The sequence below is a fragment of the Ochotona princeps genome, chromosome 10 (genome assembly GCF_030435755.1).
Source record: "Ochotona princeps isolate mOchPri1 chromosome 10, mOchPri1.hap1, whole genome shotgun sequence".
Lineage (NCBI taxonomy): Eukaryota > Metazoa > Chordata > Mammalia > Lagomorpha > Ochotonidae > Ochotona > Ochotona princeps.
The window spans coordinates 63951228-63968921 of NC_080841.1; positions in this window are offsets into that span (position 1 = coordinate 63951228).

The following is a 17694-nucleotide window of genomic DNA, read 5'->3' on the forward strand; positions in this document are numbered from 1 at the left end:
GGGAGTTTGGGTGGGGCAATGAAAAGAGAAACACACCAACACAACACAAGGGAGGGTCCTCCCAGTTTAAAAATGCCAATCTTATCAGATTGCTGTGGCACTCTGATGACGTCATTTAAGTTGAATACTTTCTAAAAGTTAAGGCTCTGAAAGGAGAAAACCCATCACTTTGGAGTTTAAACCTTCAACAAAGGAGGTTTTAGTGGGCACAGTTCAATCCACAGCAGAGATAAACATGCATATTTTTACGACTGACAGAATTTCCCCAGGGATCTGTTGGCAAAGAGGGGCAGTTATGGGGAGAAATGAGGTGTCCTGTTCTCGACCCTTTAGTAAGTGTCAAGAGTTGAAGTCCCCGGAGTGTCTGCATGATCACTTCAGGAGCTGGGCATCCTGTATCCCTCAGGCCAACATAGATGAGTAGGACATGTTGCTCTGCAGTGGAAGACTGCCAGGAGGGCCTGATCCAGTAGCCTAGTGGCTAAAATCCTTTCCTTGAATGTGCCTGGAATACAATATAGGCGCCGGTTTGTGTCCCAGTGGCCTCGCTTCCCATCAAGCTTCCTACTTTTGAACTGGAAAAGCAGTGGATAACAGCCCAAAACCTTGGGACCCTGCACCTTCGTGGGAGACCCAGAAGAAGCTCATGGCTCCTGGCTTCAGATCAGCTCAGCTCCGGCCACTGAGGTCAGTTGGAAAATGAATCATTGGATGAAAGATCTTCCTCTCTGTCTCTCCTCCTCTCTGTATATCTGACTTTCCAGTAAAAATAAACAAATTTTGAAAACAAAACAAAAAGCCAGGCGTGCAGGGATTCTGATAGCCGCACTCTGTGATGTGGAGTGTTGCCATCTACAGCCCTGATGGTTGAGTTAGAGCCTTATCTGAAAATTCCATTCTTACTAGAAAACATCCACAAGAACACAATTTTCTTACAGTTCCAGGGACTCATGGGTGTCAATGTATAAGTCTCAATCCACAGTGTGGAGGACAAGATTTACAGAGAGGAGTTACATTCATGTTTGACACCTGTCCTTATTCCTTGTAGTTACACAACAGGGTCTCCAAAAGGAGCAATGAATATACCAGAAGTTACCTTTTATACCTTTTGTCACAAATTCTAACCTCTTGATGTATCTCTTACAAAGTTCTAAATTGTATAGGCTGGCATTGGGAGTCTAGCCTGTGGAAACTTAATAAGCAATTTACACATGCTTATGGACACTTTTTAAAAAAAAATATTTATTTATTTATTTATTTAATTGGAAAGTTGGATATACAGAGGAGGAGAGACAAAGATCTTCTATCCACTGATTCGCCAGGATCCCAGAGCCTCTTCCAGATCTCCCATGCGGGTGAAGGGTCCCAAGGCTTTGGGCCATCCTCTACTGCTTTCCCAGGCCACAAACAGTGAGCTGGTCCGCCGGGATTAGAACTGATGTCCATATGGGATCCCAGTGCATGCAAGGACTTTAGCCACCAGGCTATGGGCCCCCATGAGTTCTCTCTCTCTCTCTCTCTCTTTCCTATTGGGTATATATGCTTCAGATGTTTGGCAGCAGTTCCTCTGTGACAGACACTAGTGATGCTGGGGTCATGCTGCTGGGAGAGATGGCTGTTCAGAAACCTGGTCCTTCGAGAGAAGGGAAGCACTCCCATTGAACAGGTGCATGTGCTGCTTCCTGTGGCTCTGCATCCTGCAGGTGTTGAAGAACATGCAGTTGCAGTCACATATCCTGCCATATCCCAATTCTCAGCTCCCGCAATGCATCATGACCTTACACATTGAAGAAACTGGAGGTAAGGGGTCAGCACAGTGGTACATAGGTTAATCCTCCTCTGCAATTCCGGCATTGCATATGAGCAGAAGTTCTAGTCCCAGCAACTTCACTTCCAATCCAGGTGCCTGCTTATGCCCGAGAAAGCAGCAGAGGATGGGTCAAGCCCTTGAGCCCCTGAATCCTTGTGAAAACCTAGAGGAAGCTCCTGTTTCCTGGGTGCTGGCTTTGGGTTGGCTCAGCTCTGGCCATTGCAGCCATCTGGGAAGTGAACCAGTGAATAGGGAATCTCACTCTCTGAAAATCTGTTTTTCAAATAAAAAACAATAAATCTAAAAAAGAAACTAAAGGTAAGAGAGGAGGGGTCTTTGTGGCAGAGACAAATCTACCTAACACAACACTTAGGAGCATCTGGACAGTTAATCTTAGTTAGAAAATCCTATTCCTTCCTTTTCGGACTTTTCTTATTAGCTTAAAAGAATAGTCAAGGGATGGAATCAGTACTGTGGATAGTGGATGATGCTGCGTGCTGTGACAACAGCATCTCTTACAGGCACTGCTTTGCGTTCTGGCTGCCCAGTTACCATCTAGTTCCCTGATAGTGGTGTTGGAAAATCCGCAGAAAATGGCCTAAGAGTCTGGGTCCCTGACACCCACGTGAGAGAATCAGATGAAGTGTCAGGCTCCGGGCTTCTACCCTGGACAAGCCCTGGCTGTTAGAACTGTCTCTCTCCAAGTGTCACTCTGATTAAAAAGAAGCAAAAAAGAAAAAACAAACAAACAAAAAAAAAACAAAAGATCTTACATAGGAAAAAAAAGAGGGGGCGGAGGCTTTCAGTTTAACATCTTTAAAGATGCTTCAATGAAATCCTATGGCTGGAAAGTCCTTATAAATGATGGCCATAACACAGACGTCTCCTAATACAGTTCCTAAAATGACTGTCTAACTTATTTGCATTATCCTAAAGAATCACCCCTCCTCTGTCAAGCAAGATAAACGAAGAGGAGATGACTTAGACTTCCTTAATTAGAAACCAAATGAGCATTCTCTTTTTTCCTTTTACGTGTGTGTCTATGTGTGAGTGTGTTAGTTTTAGTTGTTTTATTTGAGAAGGGAGGATGGGTGGAAAGAGAAAGGAAGAGGGAGGCTTTAATATGAAGGTGAGAATGATTACCAAATGTGTCTATGTACAGAGAGGCAACACACATATTGAAGAACTGCTAATTATTTCTGATAGTAAGAACAATTAATTACTTAAAAATAGTAACATCTCTTCCTTAGAATTTACACAGAGAGAACAATGAAGAGCCCATGTGAGGGCAGATGGAATATGTCACCTCTTACACAACAAAGCCAATAATGTCTTACAGCAACCAAGGTGATGCATGGGACACAGCCAGAGTCACCTTTGTAGAAGTGTCAAGCGATAAGGATTCACTAAATGGGAGTCAGAATTGAACAACTATGCAAACAGCTTAGGGCAACAGGCAGGAGGTCACACCTTTCCGCACCCCTCTCTATCAGTCTTACCTATCTATCAATCAAGTAACACCCCCAGGACATTCCCCTCCCCCCCCGTGAGGGCCTCTAGCAGATATCAAGAGAACTCCATCTGCAGCACTAATGTCATCTGAGAACAAGGAGTGGTACACCCTCTCCTCCCTCAATCCCCCCAAGTCCTGCCTCGGACACATTTCGCCATCTGCCTCCATCCCTGCAAGTGACTCACACAGGTCTGCAATTTTCTCACCTTTGTAGTGAACGTTAACAATTAAATAAAAATACAATTGAAAAAGCAATAATAAAATCTTTTGATGAACCATTAAAGTTAATGAAGTTCAGCTAAGTACCAATGTTGCTCATAACCAGCAAGTGTAATACCTTAGGACCACATAGGAGAAATGCATTTTCAGCATCTCTGCGGACATGAGGAGGAAGGCCAGCTCTATATTGCAGCTCCCTGCTGGTTGGAGTCTCCTGAGAGGAGACTGGAGCATGCTGGCTCTGGTTTTCCTACTCATGAGGCTGGGCAGGAACAAGCCCTGTTTTATGTCATTTCCTCACTTGACCTCTGTGTCTTTGGCTAAGACACAGTTGCTTTCCAAATGTTCTCATCAGCCAGGCTGCACTAAGACGTCCTTGTTTCCCCTCCACTTGCTGACAGAGTCTTGGCCATGGTGACTGTAAGGAGTTATTCGAATATCCTACCCTGGACCCCGCGCCATTTCTTCTTCCTCACAGCTCACGAAATTCACACCAGTCCAGCCATTCACCAATCAGATGTAACCTGGCATTTCACCTGAGACTCCCACCCCCAATCTTCCAGCCTCTTCCCAACTCCGCCCACTCGCCAATCATCCCCAGGCATTCACCTGCAGTTGCCAATCCCCTGGGGCCTGCCCTCAAACCCTCCCAGTCCCCATCCCCACACCTGGCAGACAACAAGGCCCCCAGGTGCGGCTCTCTTCCTCTTCTCTTTGCTCTCCCCTCTTCCTCCGGCCTCCCTTCCCCCCACCCCTTCCCCTCCACCCTGTTTCTGCCCCGCTGGAATAAACCTGCTAAGATACCTCGCTGCGTCTGGTGTTTTCAGCTCACGGTAAGGAACCAGGTTGCAGGAATTAGCTGTGTGTAAGAATATCGTAATATCGTACGTAATAATATTGTAAATTCTTATGAACTCTACATCTTTTTAAATAACTAACAGTGACTCCAGGCCTGACTCGAAGATGGCAACCTTAGTTGGGGATTCTATAGCTTTATATGCCAGGCAATAGCCACCACTACCATAAAGGATAAATATAAAACAGGGCACATCCCATGCAAACGCAAACGTCAGTGGATGCAGTAGAATGCACATATACTCTGCCAAGTCAGGATTGTGCCAAGATTCAGACCTAAACACAGAAGAAAAATGAGGGAGAATAGCATGGGGGTGGGGGGGGGAAGGAGATACTGAGCTTCTCTGTAAGGCCTAATGGGTTTCTATGTATATCTTTATTAATTTCTGCAGAGTTTTGAGTTACAGCAATAATCCACTAGTATGCTTTCTAGCACTGTGAGTTTTTCTAGGTGAGAAGAATAAGCACAAACAAGTAAAAATCATAAACTGGGATACAAGGGATAAGTACAAATAAATGTTGGATATTTCTTAAAACAATATTTGAAAAATGAGAGCCCAAGAGAAGGAGAGATTTTCCATGTTCTGATTTATGACTCAAATGTCTGCAATGGCCAGGGTGAAGCCAGGTCAAAGCCAAGATCTAGAAGCTTCTTTTGGATCTCCCACATGGTGCAGGGACTCAAAGTCTTGGGCCATCCTCCACTACTTTTCCAGGCTGTAAATGGAGCGCTGGATTGGAAGCGGAGCAGCTGAGACACAAATCAGTGCCCGCATGCATTGCCAATGCTTGCAGGCCAAAGATACCACCATGTTGGCCCTCAATTTTGGATATTCTTAGGGTATTTCCCAAGAAGGTGTCAGATGATGATGGGAAAAGAGAATATGAGAAAACCACAATTAATCACTTTTGCCCAAAGAACCATAGATGGTATTGAGTCTGAATATTTTTCCATAGAAGTGTTTTGGAGAGAGTGTGTCTTTTAGTGTGTCTTGGCACTGCAGATTTTTTTTTTTCCTGGAAGATAACCATTCTTTGGTTGTTACACTCTTATTCTCCATTTGTTAAAATACAGCTTTTATGGTTAGAGCTTGTTTTTCTGTCCTCTCCTGGTGATGTTTCAGGACTGACTTTAGTTTTCTTAAGAATTGGCCCTCTAATCTCCCTCTATGGAGGGACTCATTTCTTAGGGAACTTTTGCCAGGGATGGCTAATTGCAGTTAGTGTTCGTGCATTCCTGAGATTCTTATTCAAGATTGATTATTTTTCCCCTTTTATTGGTTCCTTCTTATCTATTGTCTCAATTCTCTGCGGGTATTAGGAGCATCTTGTGAAACTTAGAGCCTTCAGTATTTCTGGAAGGTAGAGAGAGGATGGATGGAGGGAACTAGAAGAGAGGAGACAGATGGAGAGAGGACGTGGACAGGAAAAAGCTAGAGGCAATAGAGAGGGAGCAGGTGCAAAGAGATCAAGCAGAGGGGGAGAGGTGGAGAAAGAGTGGATAGAGTACAGGTGGAGAACAAATAGAAAGAAGGGCCCTGTCACAACATTCCCCTTCAAACGCTGGGATCTTATAGAGGTGTCAGTTTGTGTCCTGGCTGCTTCACTTTTTATCCAGTTCCCTGCCTGTGGCCTGGGATAAAAGTGAAGGATTGTCCAATTCCTTGTGGCCCTGCACCTATGTAGGAGATCCAGAAGAGGCTCCTGGTTCCTGGCTTCAGCTTAGGGGACCATTTGGGGAGTAGCCAGTGGATGGAAGATCTTTGTCTCTCCTTGTAAATATGCCTTTCTAATACAAATAAATAAATCCTGAGGTGCCTCACTTCCACTTGCATGGGGAGCTAGTGGAGCTGAGTGAACTTAGGAACGCTGGCACAGGTTTGGGTCTGAGGCGGGAGGAGGGAAGATGCTAGGACTACAGACTGGCATACTGGCATGATGTGCTGGTGGAAGGCGCTTGGGGACTTGTCAACATGCTTGAAGGGGGTATAGGATATGTGGGAGGGGAGACCCCTGAAGGCGTACATTACAAATGAGGAATAACTTCTGGGGGATCTTTGGCTGACAAGGCCATTGTACTTGCAGGTAAGCAAAGGGGCTGAGGCCGAGTGGTTTGGAGGAGAAAAGCTAGAGGCTGCCCCTTTCTGGGGTAGACTGATGCACCCACCCACGTGGGAGACCTGAGCTGGGACTGGGGGCTAACCCGGCAAGGCTAAATTACATTGTGGATGTCAAAACAGTGGATGGGTCTTGTTAGACTGGGCCATGACACTAACCAGCATGTGAGAGAACCAGGCCTAGGGGCAGATTCTGTGGGGGGTTTGTGGGCTCATCCCCCTGGGACTGCACTATCTGCTGGTTTGCTCAATGACGAGGGTGTGATAGGCTGAGCTAAGTGTGACCATGGAACTCAGCAACACTCATGGGTCCTGGGGTTGGAAACAGGCTGGATTGACCAGGTTGTAGCCCACGCAGGTGCACTGAAAAATTGTGCCTGGGGCTGCAACATCCACCAGCATATACAAAGGCCAAAACTTGGAGGGAGGCAGGCTATGTCAGGTAAGGGCCTACCACCTGCTGGTATGTATGACATCTGGGTCTGTCAGTGCGCCTAGTGGGGAAACTTGGGGAATCTTTTTTTTTTTTAAGATTTATTTATTTTCATTACAAAGTCAGATATACAGAAAGGAGAGACAGAGAGGAAGATCTTTCATCTGATGATTCACTCCCCAAGTGAGCCGCAACAGCCGGTGCTACGCTGATCCGAAGCCGGGAACCAGGAACCTTTTCAGGTCTCCCACGCAGGTGCAGGGTTCCAAAGCTTTGGGCCATCCTCGACTGCTTTCCTAGGCCACAAGCAGGGAGCTGGATGGGAAGTGGAGCTGTCGGGATTAGAACCGGCGCCCATATGGGATCCCGGGGCGTTCAAGGCGAGGACTTTAGCCACTAGGCCACGCCGCCGGGCCCGAAACTTGGGGCAATCTTATGGTGGGCTGTAGCTCCTGCTGGCCAGCAAGGTCGTTTCACTTGTTAGCAAGTGTGTGGGTTGGTTCTCAGGGGGACAACCAGGGCCAAACTGTAATCTACTGGCATGTGCAGGACCAGGATGGGTTATAGGCTATGTTGGGCTAGTCTAGGCTATCACAACTATCTGTTTGTATGAAAGCTAGGGGTGGAAGTCGGCTGGGCAGGGGTAGGCTACAGTACCCACCTGCGAGAGTTGGGACTGAAGATGGGCTGTGCCAGGCCAGACTGCAGCATCTGATGGGAAAGACTAAGACAGGGAATGGACTGTGCCAGGTTGGGTCAGAGCAACCACCAGCATGCACAAGATCTGTGGCTGGGAACAGGCCTGATTGAGGGCTAAGGGGACACCCCAACTGGGCTGTGGTTCCCACTGGTGAATAAGAGAACTGGATTGAGGGTGGCGAACTGGGCTAGACATGATTTTAGTATACCTCAGTTTGGGTGTGGACTGGGTCTGGGATGTGCTAGATTGGGTTAAGCTCCAGTACCTTCTGGTTCTTGTGAGAGCCAGCGTAGGTGTAGAACAGGCTGGGCTGGCTCTTGGCACATGCTGTACCACATAAGAGCTAGGTCTGGGGGTGAACCAAGCATGGCTGGGCTGTAGCACCAACAGTAAGAGCCAGAATAGGTGTGGGCCAGTTGAGCAAGGCTATTGTTCCTGCCAGCACAGGAAGTGGGCTAAGTCAGGCTGCACCAAGCACTCACTGTGTGCACAAGATTTGCCACTGAGAGGTGACCTGACAGAGGAGCTTGGGGGACTTCTCTTTCAGGATGCAGTCCCTTCAGGTGAGCCCAAGAACCAAGGCTGGGAGCAGCCCAGACCAACCCAGGCTATAGTACTTGATGGCATATGTGTGGGTCAGATCTGGGTGCAGGTCAGCCTGGGCCAGGTTGTAGCACCCACTGGTAGATGTGAAAACCAGAATAGAGTGTAAGACAGGCTGGGTTGGGCTGCAACACCAACCAGTTCACATCAGGGTCAGGACTAGGGACAGGGCAGGCTGGTCCAGGCTACAGCAACCACTGGTAAATGCTGAGGTGAGATGAAACACACCACACTGGGCCACAGCACCCACCAGCACACATAACACTCAGGGAAAAGGAGCAAGCCCAGTAGAGGGTTTGCCATGGGCTCCTCTGCTGGGCCACTGGTCCTGCTGGTGAGTGAGAGAATTGACACTGGGGGTAGACCAAATTGGGCAGAGCTAGAACACCTGGTGGCCTGCAGGTGTGGTGGGTTAGGGAGAGAACCAGGCGGGGCTAAGCAATCATATCCAGCAGCACATGCATGAACTGTAGTTGGTGCACATCGATTGGGCTTTGCCACAGCATCAACTGGCAAGTGCTGGGAATGGGGGCAAATCCTGTCAAGCGAGAGTGCAGAGCCACCTGGAAAGTACAACATCAGTGGCTGGGAGTGAGCTTATTAGGGAAACTGTGGGCACCCCCTCTCCAATGAGCTGCAGCTCCCACTTGTGAGTGTGAGAACCAGGGATGAGGGTGGACCTGGCTGGACAGGTGGTAGCACCCACCGGCATAAGTGCAGGCAGGGTAGTGGGGTCGGTTGGGCTGAGCTGTGCTGTAACATCCATTGCTGTGTACAAAAGCTGAATGGGGTGAAGGACAGACTGGATCAGTCTTCCGTATATACCGGCATGTGCAGGAATCAATGCTGATGGTGGGCCTGGTGGAGGGGTGTTTGAGGGTTGCTGCAGTTCTCACCGGTGTAACTGAGGGCCTAGCGTGTGGTGGGCAGGGTAGGGCTAGGTTGGGCTGGGTCACAGCATCTATTGGTTTGTGCAAGAGATGGGGCTAGAGAGAGAACTGACTCAGTAACTGACCACCAGTGTGTATGTGTAGGCTGATGTAGGTGATGGAGTGAGCAGGACCCTGTATTGGGCGGCACAAACATGAGTAAAGTCTGGGATCACCTCAGTTGAGATTTCTTTGGGGACTCTCCCAAGTGAACCGCCTGACTCAGAACTTCAACCACTGGGAAAATCACAGGATCTATACTCTAATCATGGAGTGCCTGTGTCAGAACTTGGACTCGTCAGTTGCTGAAGACAGTGCAATGGATGGCATGCCCAGATGCACATGGGGGATATAACAGTTTGTTGAGGGCCTGCAGAGGACATCTAGTACCATGGCAGAGGATGGAGGGCAGGACAAACTGAACAACTCTGCTAGCCTAGTTTTGATGGCAAGTATCTAGGCAAACAGAGACTGTAGGATAAACTGTGTCAGCCAATGGACCTTGGTAGGATTTCCTCACCTTTGGCGCAATAAAATTAACAGCATTTCAGAACTATCAAAACCATTTGAGCAGTGCCCTTGGAACATGCTCCACATTGGTGACCCTGGGTGATGTTAGTGGCTCTCCGCCATCCCTGGGTACTGAAGGAGTTAAAATGCTGGGTGCGGCTTCTCCCTTTCTCCCCTCTCTTCCCCCAGACACACAGGAAGAAAAAAAAAATTTGAAACAATGGTCTTATCTACTTTCACCCATAGCTTTACCCTTCCAACCCTACTCAGTGACCCACATGGGCATGCATGCTTCTCAACTATGTAAACACCACTAAAAAATTTAAATATTAAAAAAATGACTTTCAAATAAAAGTAAAATAAATCTTTAAAAAAAAATGAAAAGAGAAAGAAAGATGAGATGGGACAAGTGAGAAGGTGGAGAGGGCAGAGAGGGAGCAGATGCTGAGGACGGTGTAGAAATGGAGGGAGCAGGTTGATAGCTGAGTAGCTGTCCCATCCCAGAAGCGCCTTGTGAGTTTCCACTTTACATTTTGCCTGGAGGACAAAGGGGTCAAGTCAGACATGGGCGCTGGGAAGCATCAGATCCTAGTACTCTGTTGGCAGTGCCAGGGATGCCAGGACAGACCGGGGCTCTGAATGTGGTGCCTGGGTGTTGGAGCTGACGTCAATCAATCAGTCAGACTCCTTGCTCTCCAGTTCTCAGGGCTGCCTTTATTTGTTACAGGGAGTACAGACTGCAAAGCAGGGACCTATCAGGGCTACGGTGGTAAAGACAGCTGGCTGACAGGGAGAGGCCAGCTTTTGCCCAGAGCCAACCCTCCCGCTGCCACAGATCAGTAGCTGAGTCAACGGGGCGGAGGTCTGGACTTCCTTGTATGGTCAGAGGAACAGAACAGGGGGACGGTGCTCCCTGACGTCCTGACCGCTTGCAGCTCCTGTGTCTGTGTGGCCTCACTTGGGCAGATTCCAATGAACAGTACTGACTACCCGCTCCATTCCTTCAGGGGAAGGAAAGAAAAAGGGGCTTAAAATAACCTCTATCCTCCCCCACTTCCATTGCAAAAGCTGGACTTATGCTTGCTACCGGGGTGAGTAGTGGGTAAGTTAACTGTAGCCCTTCAGTACCCCTGCATTACTGGGATGTGGAATCAGTTGATAGCAATAGCATTCTTGATTCAATCACAGTGAACTAGAATAGCAAACATCCAAAGTAGCTTGTTCCATGAAACTAGTTTTCACAGCTGTGTGGAGAACAATTAAGATTCATCTCATTGTGTGATTTAATTTTTTAAAAGTTGGATGTGCATTCTAACAAAAGTGTTGAAAAATGATTCTGCAAGTTCCTTAGTGATTTAGGAAATGATTCGCCTATTTCTGTCTTGCTTCCTCCTCTTACTCCTTCCCTTTTTCCCCACCCCCCTCTCCTTCTTCCCCTTTCTTTTCCTGCCAGAATGGCTCCTTGTTATTTCTTTTTTTTTTAGATTTTACTTATTTATTTATTTATTAAAAGATTTTATTCATTTTATTACAGCCAGATATACAGAGAGGAGGAGAGACAGAGAGGAAGATCCTACGTCCGATGATTCACTCCCCAAGTGAGCCGCAACGGGCCGGTGCGCGCCGATCCGAAGCCGGGAACCAGGAACCTCTTCCGGGTCTCCCACGCGGGTGCAGGGTCCCAATGCATTGGGTCGTCCTCGACTGCTTTCCCAGGCTACAAGCAGGGAGCTGGATGGGAAGTGGAGCTGCCGGGATTAGAACCGGCGCCCATATGGGATCCGGGGCTTTCAAGGCGAGGACTTTAGCTGCTAGGCCACGCCGCCGGGCCCTCCTTGTTATTTCTTTATGGGAAGGACAAGGCCCCAAAGAGATAAACAACAGTTTGTAAGTATGACGTGTGGAGAGTGAAATACTCCATTCCTCTGTGAACCAACTTCACAAGATTTCATGAAAATGACTTTTTGGAAACACACCCCATATCTGCCTCACTCATGAATGTCTTCCAAGGTTGACTGTTTGATGCACAGTCCTGCTTTTATTGGAAGAGAACTAACAACGCTCTTTGCTGTATTCCTGGCTAGCCATCTAAATTTAGGATTAAAAGATTTATGCAAATGCAAAAAGGAATTTTAATCAGATAGCCATTTAAAGTGACTTCAAACATATAAGTTTTGCTTCAGCGTTACCAATCTTGGAATATGGAGAAAATAAAATCCCGATCAAGCAGACACAGGGATTTATAAACTTTGGGAGAGTGTTGTAAGCTTCCTATTAGGTAAACCTGCTAGTTTCAGCAGGGGACATTCAGATTTCTGTGTCCAGCCATCCTCACACCTGATAGGCCCACAGGTCCTTCTTGTCATCAGGAAAATTGTGTGTGTGTGTGTGTGTGTGTGTGCAATATAGTATACTGTTATGTTATCCTTTAGATTTAGCTTATAATATTAACATCCTCCCTTAGGAAGAAATTTCCAACTCTTTACTGCATTCAAAGCTCCTTTTGTCTGAGCATGGATTGCATGAAGCATCCCCAGGTGGAAACGAGACAGGAAAGCATTTAAGCCCCTCTCAGAGACTTGATAAATCTTGATCTTACTTGAAATTCAATTTCCCAGAGAAATTTGAGAAGCCCTTTAATCACATCTGGATTATTGATTGTGAATTGACCAAAGCTTTTAAAGAAGATCCTAATTGGCAGCCATGTGTGTCTATGTGTGTGTGTGTGTGTATGTGTGTGTGTTCTATTCTTTCTCTAATAAAGAAAAAACAGGTGTCTGACACTTGTGCCTTTATTTCTTTTGTCACCACATGATGGCCCCAGAGCCTTACTAAACACAAAAATAGTCATGTTGATTCCTGGATTAAGAGCTAACCAAAGAATGAATTCCATCACAGAGTAGCTTGGAATGCTTTCCCAGGAATTTCCTGACATTCATCTGTGTTTATGGGTTTACATTGCCACTAACTTATTAGAAGATGTTACTTTGCTTGCGACATCAAGTCTTACAGAACCATCCCTGAGCTCAGCGTTTTAGAATAAATCTATCTTCAAATTTAAAAAGGCTTTCTAGTTTTGAGGACTAAGTATGACAAATTTTTTTTTGACTTTTGCTGATTTGCTCTTAGGTGGCTCACAATATAAGACCATTATAAGTAAAACTGCATTAAACATAAAAAAAAAACAACTTAGGCGCTGATGCAATTAGACATATACCGGTACCATTGGCTCTTGGAACACAATCAAGAAGAGAAACATATAACACCCCCCAATGTTTTCCTGTACCCCCAATGTTTTCCTGTACCCTGCACTTCACTCCCATACAACTGAAAGATCTAATTCCTTTCACTGAAGATAGTTTTGCATTTTCTAGTACTTTGTAAGCTGGAATAAGATATTTTCTGCACTCTTGGCAGTGTCTCACTCAGCATCATGGTGCCTTTGAGATGCAGCCATGTAGCATGCATGAGTGATCTTTTCCCCCTTATTGCTGGGCAATAAAGTCTTCCATTGTGCAGATATATCATGATTGGCTCACCCATCTTGCTGCTATGGATAATAGAGGTGTTTCCAGGTGTTTCTAACACAATTGCAATGTTTCTTAGGGTCTTGACCAAGTCTTTGCCTGGGAGTAAGCAGCCATTTCTCTTTTTAAAATATATTTTAAACTATTTATTTATTATTCATATGAAAGGTGTATTAGGCCTTCCATCTTCTGGTTTTCTCACCAAATGGCTGCAATGGCTGGAGTTTAGCTGATCTGAACCCAGGAGCCAGAAGCTTTTCCCAGGTCTCCTCTGTGAGGGCAGCAACACAAGGACTTTGCCATTCTCTACTGCTTTGCCAGATCATAAGCATGGAGCTGCATTGGAAATGGAGTGGCTGGGACTAGAACTGGTGCCATATGAAACGCCAGCACCACAGGCATGGGGTAAGCTTGCTAGGCCGCTGTGCGGGCTCTGTTACCGTTATTTCACTTTTACTTACTCTTTTTTTTTTTTTTTAAAAAAAGATATTATTTACTTCTATTGGAAAGGCTGATTTACAGAGCGAAGGAGAGACAGATCTATATGCTGGTTCACTCCCCCAGTGGCCACAACAGCTGGAGGTTAGCCAATCGAAGCCAGGAGCCAGGAGCTAGAAGCTTCTTCTCGGTCTCCCACACAGGTGTAGGGTCTCAAGGCCTTAGATCATCCTCGACTGCTTTCCCAGGCCACAAGCAGGGAGCCGGATGGGAAGCAGGACTGCCAGGACTAGAACCAGCACCCACATGGGATCCTGGTGCATCAAGGTGAGGACTCTAGCCACCAGGCTATCCTGCCGGGCTCTAAAATGTTTTTTAAAGATTTTTTTTTTTAATTGCAAAGTCAGATATATAGAAAGAAGGTGAGACAGAAAGGAAGATCTTCTGTCTGCTGGTTCACTCCCCAAGTGGCTGCAATGGCTGGAGCTGCGCTGATCCGAAGCCAGCAGCCCGGAGCTTCTTTCGGGTCTCCCACATGGGTGCACTGTCCCAAGGCACCCATTGTTTTCCCAGGCCACAGGCAGGGAGCTGGGTGGGAAGCGGGATGGCCTGGATTAGAACCAGCATCCATATGGGATCTTCGCACATTCAAGGCGAGGACTTTAACTGCTAGGCTATAGCACCAGGCCCTGTTTTTAAAATTTTTGTTATTATGTTTATGTAGTTGATCAGAGTGGGAACGGTTGAGGATTGGGGGCCGTGGGTGAGACTTGTTTGCACAGCTTCCCTTTCTTCTTCCTGTATATGGGGGAAAGGCTACAGGAGCAGAAACCATGCCCAGCTTCCGAATCGCAGCATTACACAGGGGATGGGGAACTGTCACCCAATATCCTTCCCAATCTGGAGCATTTTCTGAGAGTTCTGTTCATGTGTTTTCGATAGTTCTTAGATGCTACTGATAGCGCTGCTCCAAGGATGAGGAAATCTTTCTGAGGTCAGTTGGTTGTCATAGTCCACCTCCAAGTCTCCATTGGCCCAGAAATTGGCTGTCAAGTTTCATTGGAGTAGTTGATCAGTTTGTTCTGCCCTCCATCTTCAGCAAACCAATGGGTGCTGCAGCCCAATTCAGCCCTGTCCAACACACACTCTGCCCTCACATACCATAGGGGGAGCTGTAGCCTGGGAAAACAGCAAAGCTGGGCTGTGGCTAAATCATTGCCTTGTATGTGCTGGGTTCCCAAATGTGTGCTAGTTTGTGGTCTTGACTGCTCTACTTCTTATCCAGCTCCCTGTTTGTGGGCTGGTGAAGCAGTGGAGAATAACCCAAAACCTTAGGCATCTCAGGTGGATTTTAATCTTTAGTGGCATCACAGTGCTGACCCCAAAGAGATACAATTTAATATAGTTGGCCTTATTGAATGCTGGCATCCCACATTGGAGCACCATATTTAATCCTGGTTACACTGCTTCCCATCTAGCTCCTGGCTAATGCACCTGTTGTGATCATTGATCTCTTTTTCTCCTCCTACTTCTTTCCTTCCCCCACCCCGCCGTGTTCCCCTGTCATGATTTTGAAATAAACATTTTAAAAAAGACTGATTTATTTTCATTTGAAAAGCAGATTTACAGAGAGAACAACTGGACCTGAATCAGTCTGAAATCGGGAACCAGGAGCTTCTTCTAGGCCTTCCACATGAGTGTAGAGTCTCAAGGCATTCGGCCACCTTCCGCTGCTTTCTCAGGCCATAAGCATGGGGCTGGATCAGAAGTGGAGCAGCTGGGACATGAACTGGCACATATATTGGATCCCAGTGCAAGCAAGGTAAGGATTTGGCCAATTGAGCCATCGCATCAAGCCTCCACTCACTTTTTTTTTTAAGGTTCATTTATTTATTGGAAACACAGATCTAAAGAAAAAAGGAGATACAGATTTTCCATCTGCTGGTTCACTCCCCAGTGGCCACAGTGGTTGGAGCTGAGCCAATTCAGTCAGGAGCCAGGAGTTTCCCAAGGGTCTCCCATGGGAGTACAGGCTCCCGAGGCTTTGGGCCATCCTTTTCCAGGCCACAAGCAAGGAGCTGGATGGGAAGTGGGGCCACTAGGATTAGAATCGGCACTCATATGGGATCCTGGTGCGCATGCAAGGCAAAGACTTTAACTACTAAGCTACTGTGCTGGGCCCTCTCCCAGTCTTTAGACTGGTGATTTAAAAAATGCTTTGGCTCTAGACAAAGTCTATTATGCATGTATGAACGTGTAAGTGTTTCCAGGTGCGCACACATGCACATACAAACACACAGAGTCGTCGAGTACTAGGAACAGCTCCTATTTCCTGGAGTCCGCCTAAACTATTTAAATTATCCCATCATATTCCCAGGAACCCCACCTCGCATGTTACTTCCTGAAAAACCTCACTGAAGCCTCTTACCCGTTTCCCCTCGCCCCTCTGCCTCAACAGAGCCTGCTGCTTCCCTGTATGGCTCATCACCGTGTGCTTTGCTTTCTCCTCCTGTAAACAGTAAGTAATGCTCTTTTTACAAGGAGATGTCCTTCTCATCTATTGGACCTAGTCTCCCTGATTAATCGTAAAATATCCATTTTTTTCAAGATTTATTTTATTTTTATTTGAAAGGCAATGTTAAAAAAGGAGAGACAGAAAGCATCTGCTGGTATAACTCTGGTTCACCCTCCAAGTGACCACAACAGCCGGAGCTGAGTTGATCCAAAGCCAGGAGCCGGGAGCTTCTTCTAGGCCTTCCATGTGGGTGCAGGGGCCCAAAGACTTTGGCCATGCTCTGCTGCTTTTGCAGGCCATAGCATGGAGCTGGATCTGAAGTGGAGCAGCCAGCATGTGAATTGTCTCCACAGGTGGATGCCTAGCTCATCATACCACAGCTCTGGCCCTAAGACATTTCTCCAACAGGTATTTGTTCATAAGAAAGAGAAGCAAGAGACAAGTCAAGTTTTTATCTGCTGGCCAGGATGAAGCTTGAAACCAAGAATGCCATCCGGGTTTCCCACATGGTGGCAGAGACACCTGCTGTGAGTCAACTATCTGCTGCTCCTCAGGGTGCATGCACAGAAGCAGGAAACTGCTATTTGGGATGAGGGGTATGTACCAGTTCTCCAACCTCCAGTTTTAAGTATCCTATGAAGTAGGAGTTGACTCTCATCTTCTTTTCCTATTCACATGCTGCACTATTCCAGAACCATTGGTTGAAACGAGTCTTCTTTGGCTTCTAAATCTCCTTCCCACTTTGTTGGAAACAGTGAATCCTGTGAGTGTGAATCTATTTCCGTGCCTTCTGCTTTGGATCGTTGTTTTGATCATCGCCACAGCACTGCATTTTATTGATGATTTTGGCATTTAAAGTAAATCCTGGAAGAGGGGAGCATGAGTCATCACCTTGTTCCTTTCTGAAACTGGATCGCATCATGTTTTGAACCTGTTGCATTAAAGCATTCTAAGGAAATTTGGCTGCAGTTTTAGTTTACTTGGTGTGTTCTTCTCAATTAGTTTTGTTCATTTGTGGGGGTTATGTCAGTAAAACTGCTTTTTCTTAACTCTGACATTCCATCTACTCTGACATACCACTAGTTTAAATACCAATCTGAGAGAAAAATCATGTCTGATTGTAGGATGTTTTTCTAGATGGAAATACTAAAATGCTAGAAACTTTGAAATTTTGAATAAAAATGTTGATTTTAGAAAATTAGAATGATAAGGGACACTTAATGATGGCAGTGCTGAAGTAATGGCCTCGACATGAGGGTCAGTGTGTTGAGCTGGGGGAGGTACCCTCACCGTGAGACACTATCCCTGGCGAGAAAGACAAGAATGCTTCAGTTTTCGGGAAGGCTATTCAAGCATGACTAGGGAAAGAATGAATTTCACCTAATACAGCAACAAAGGCTTCAAAGTTCGTAATTGTTTCATTCCCAAGAGTTCTGCATTAGCTCAGTGATCCCCTCCCAGTTTGTGGATTTTGCCTTTATAAACCCTGCTACTTGGGGTCCGGCGGCGTGGCCTAGCGGCTGAA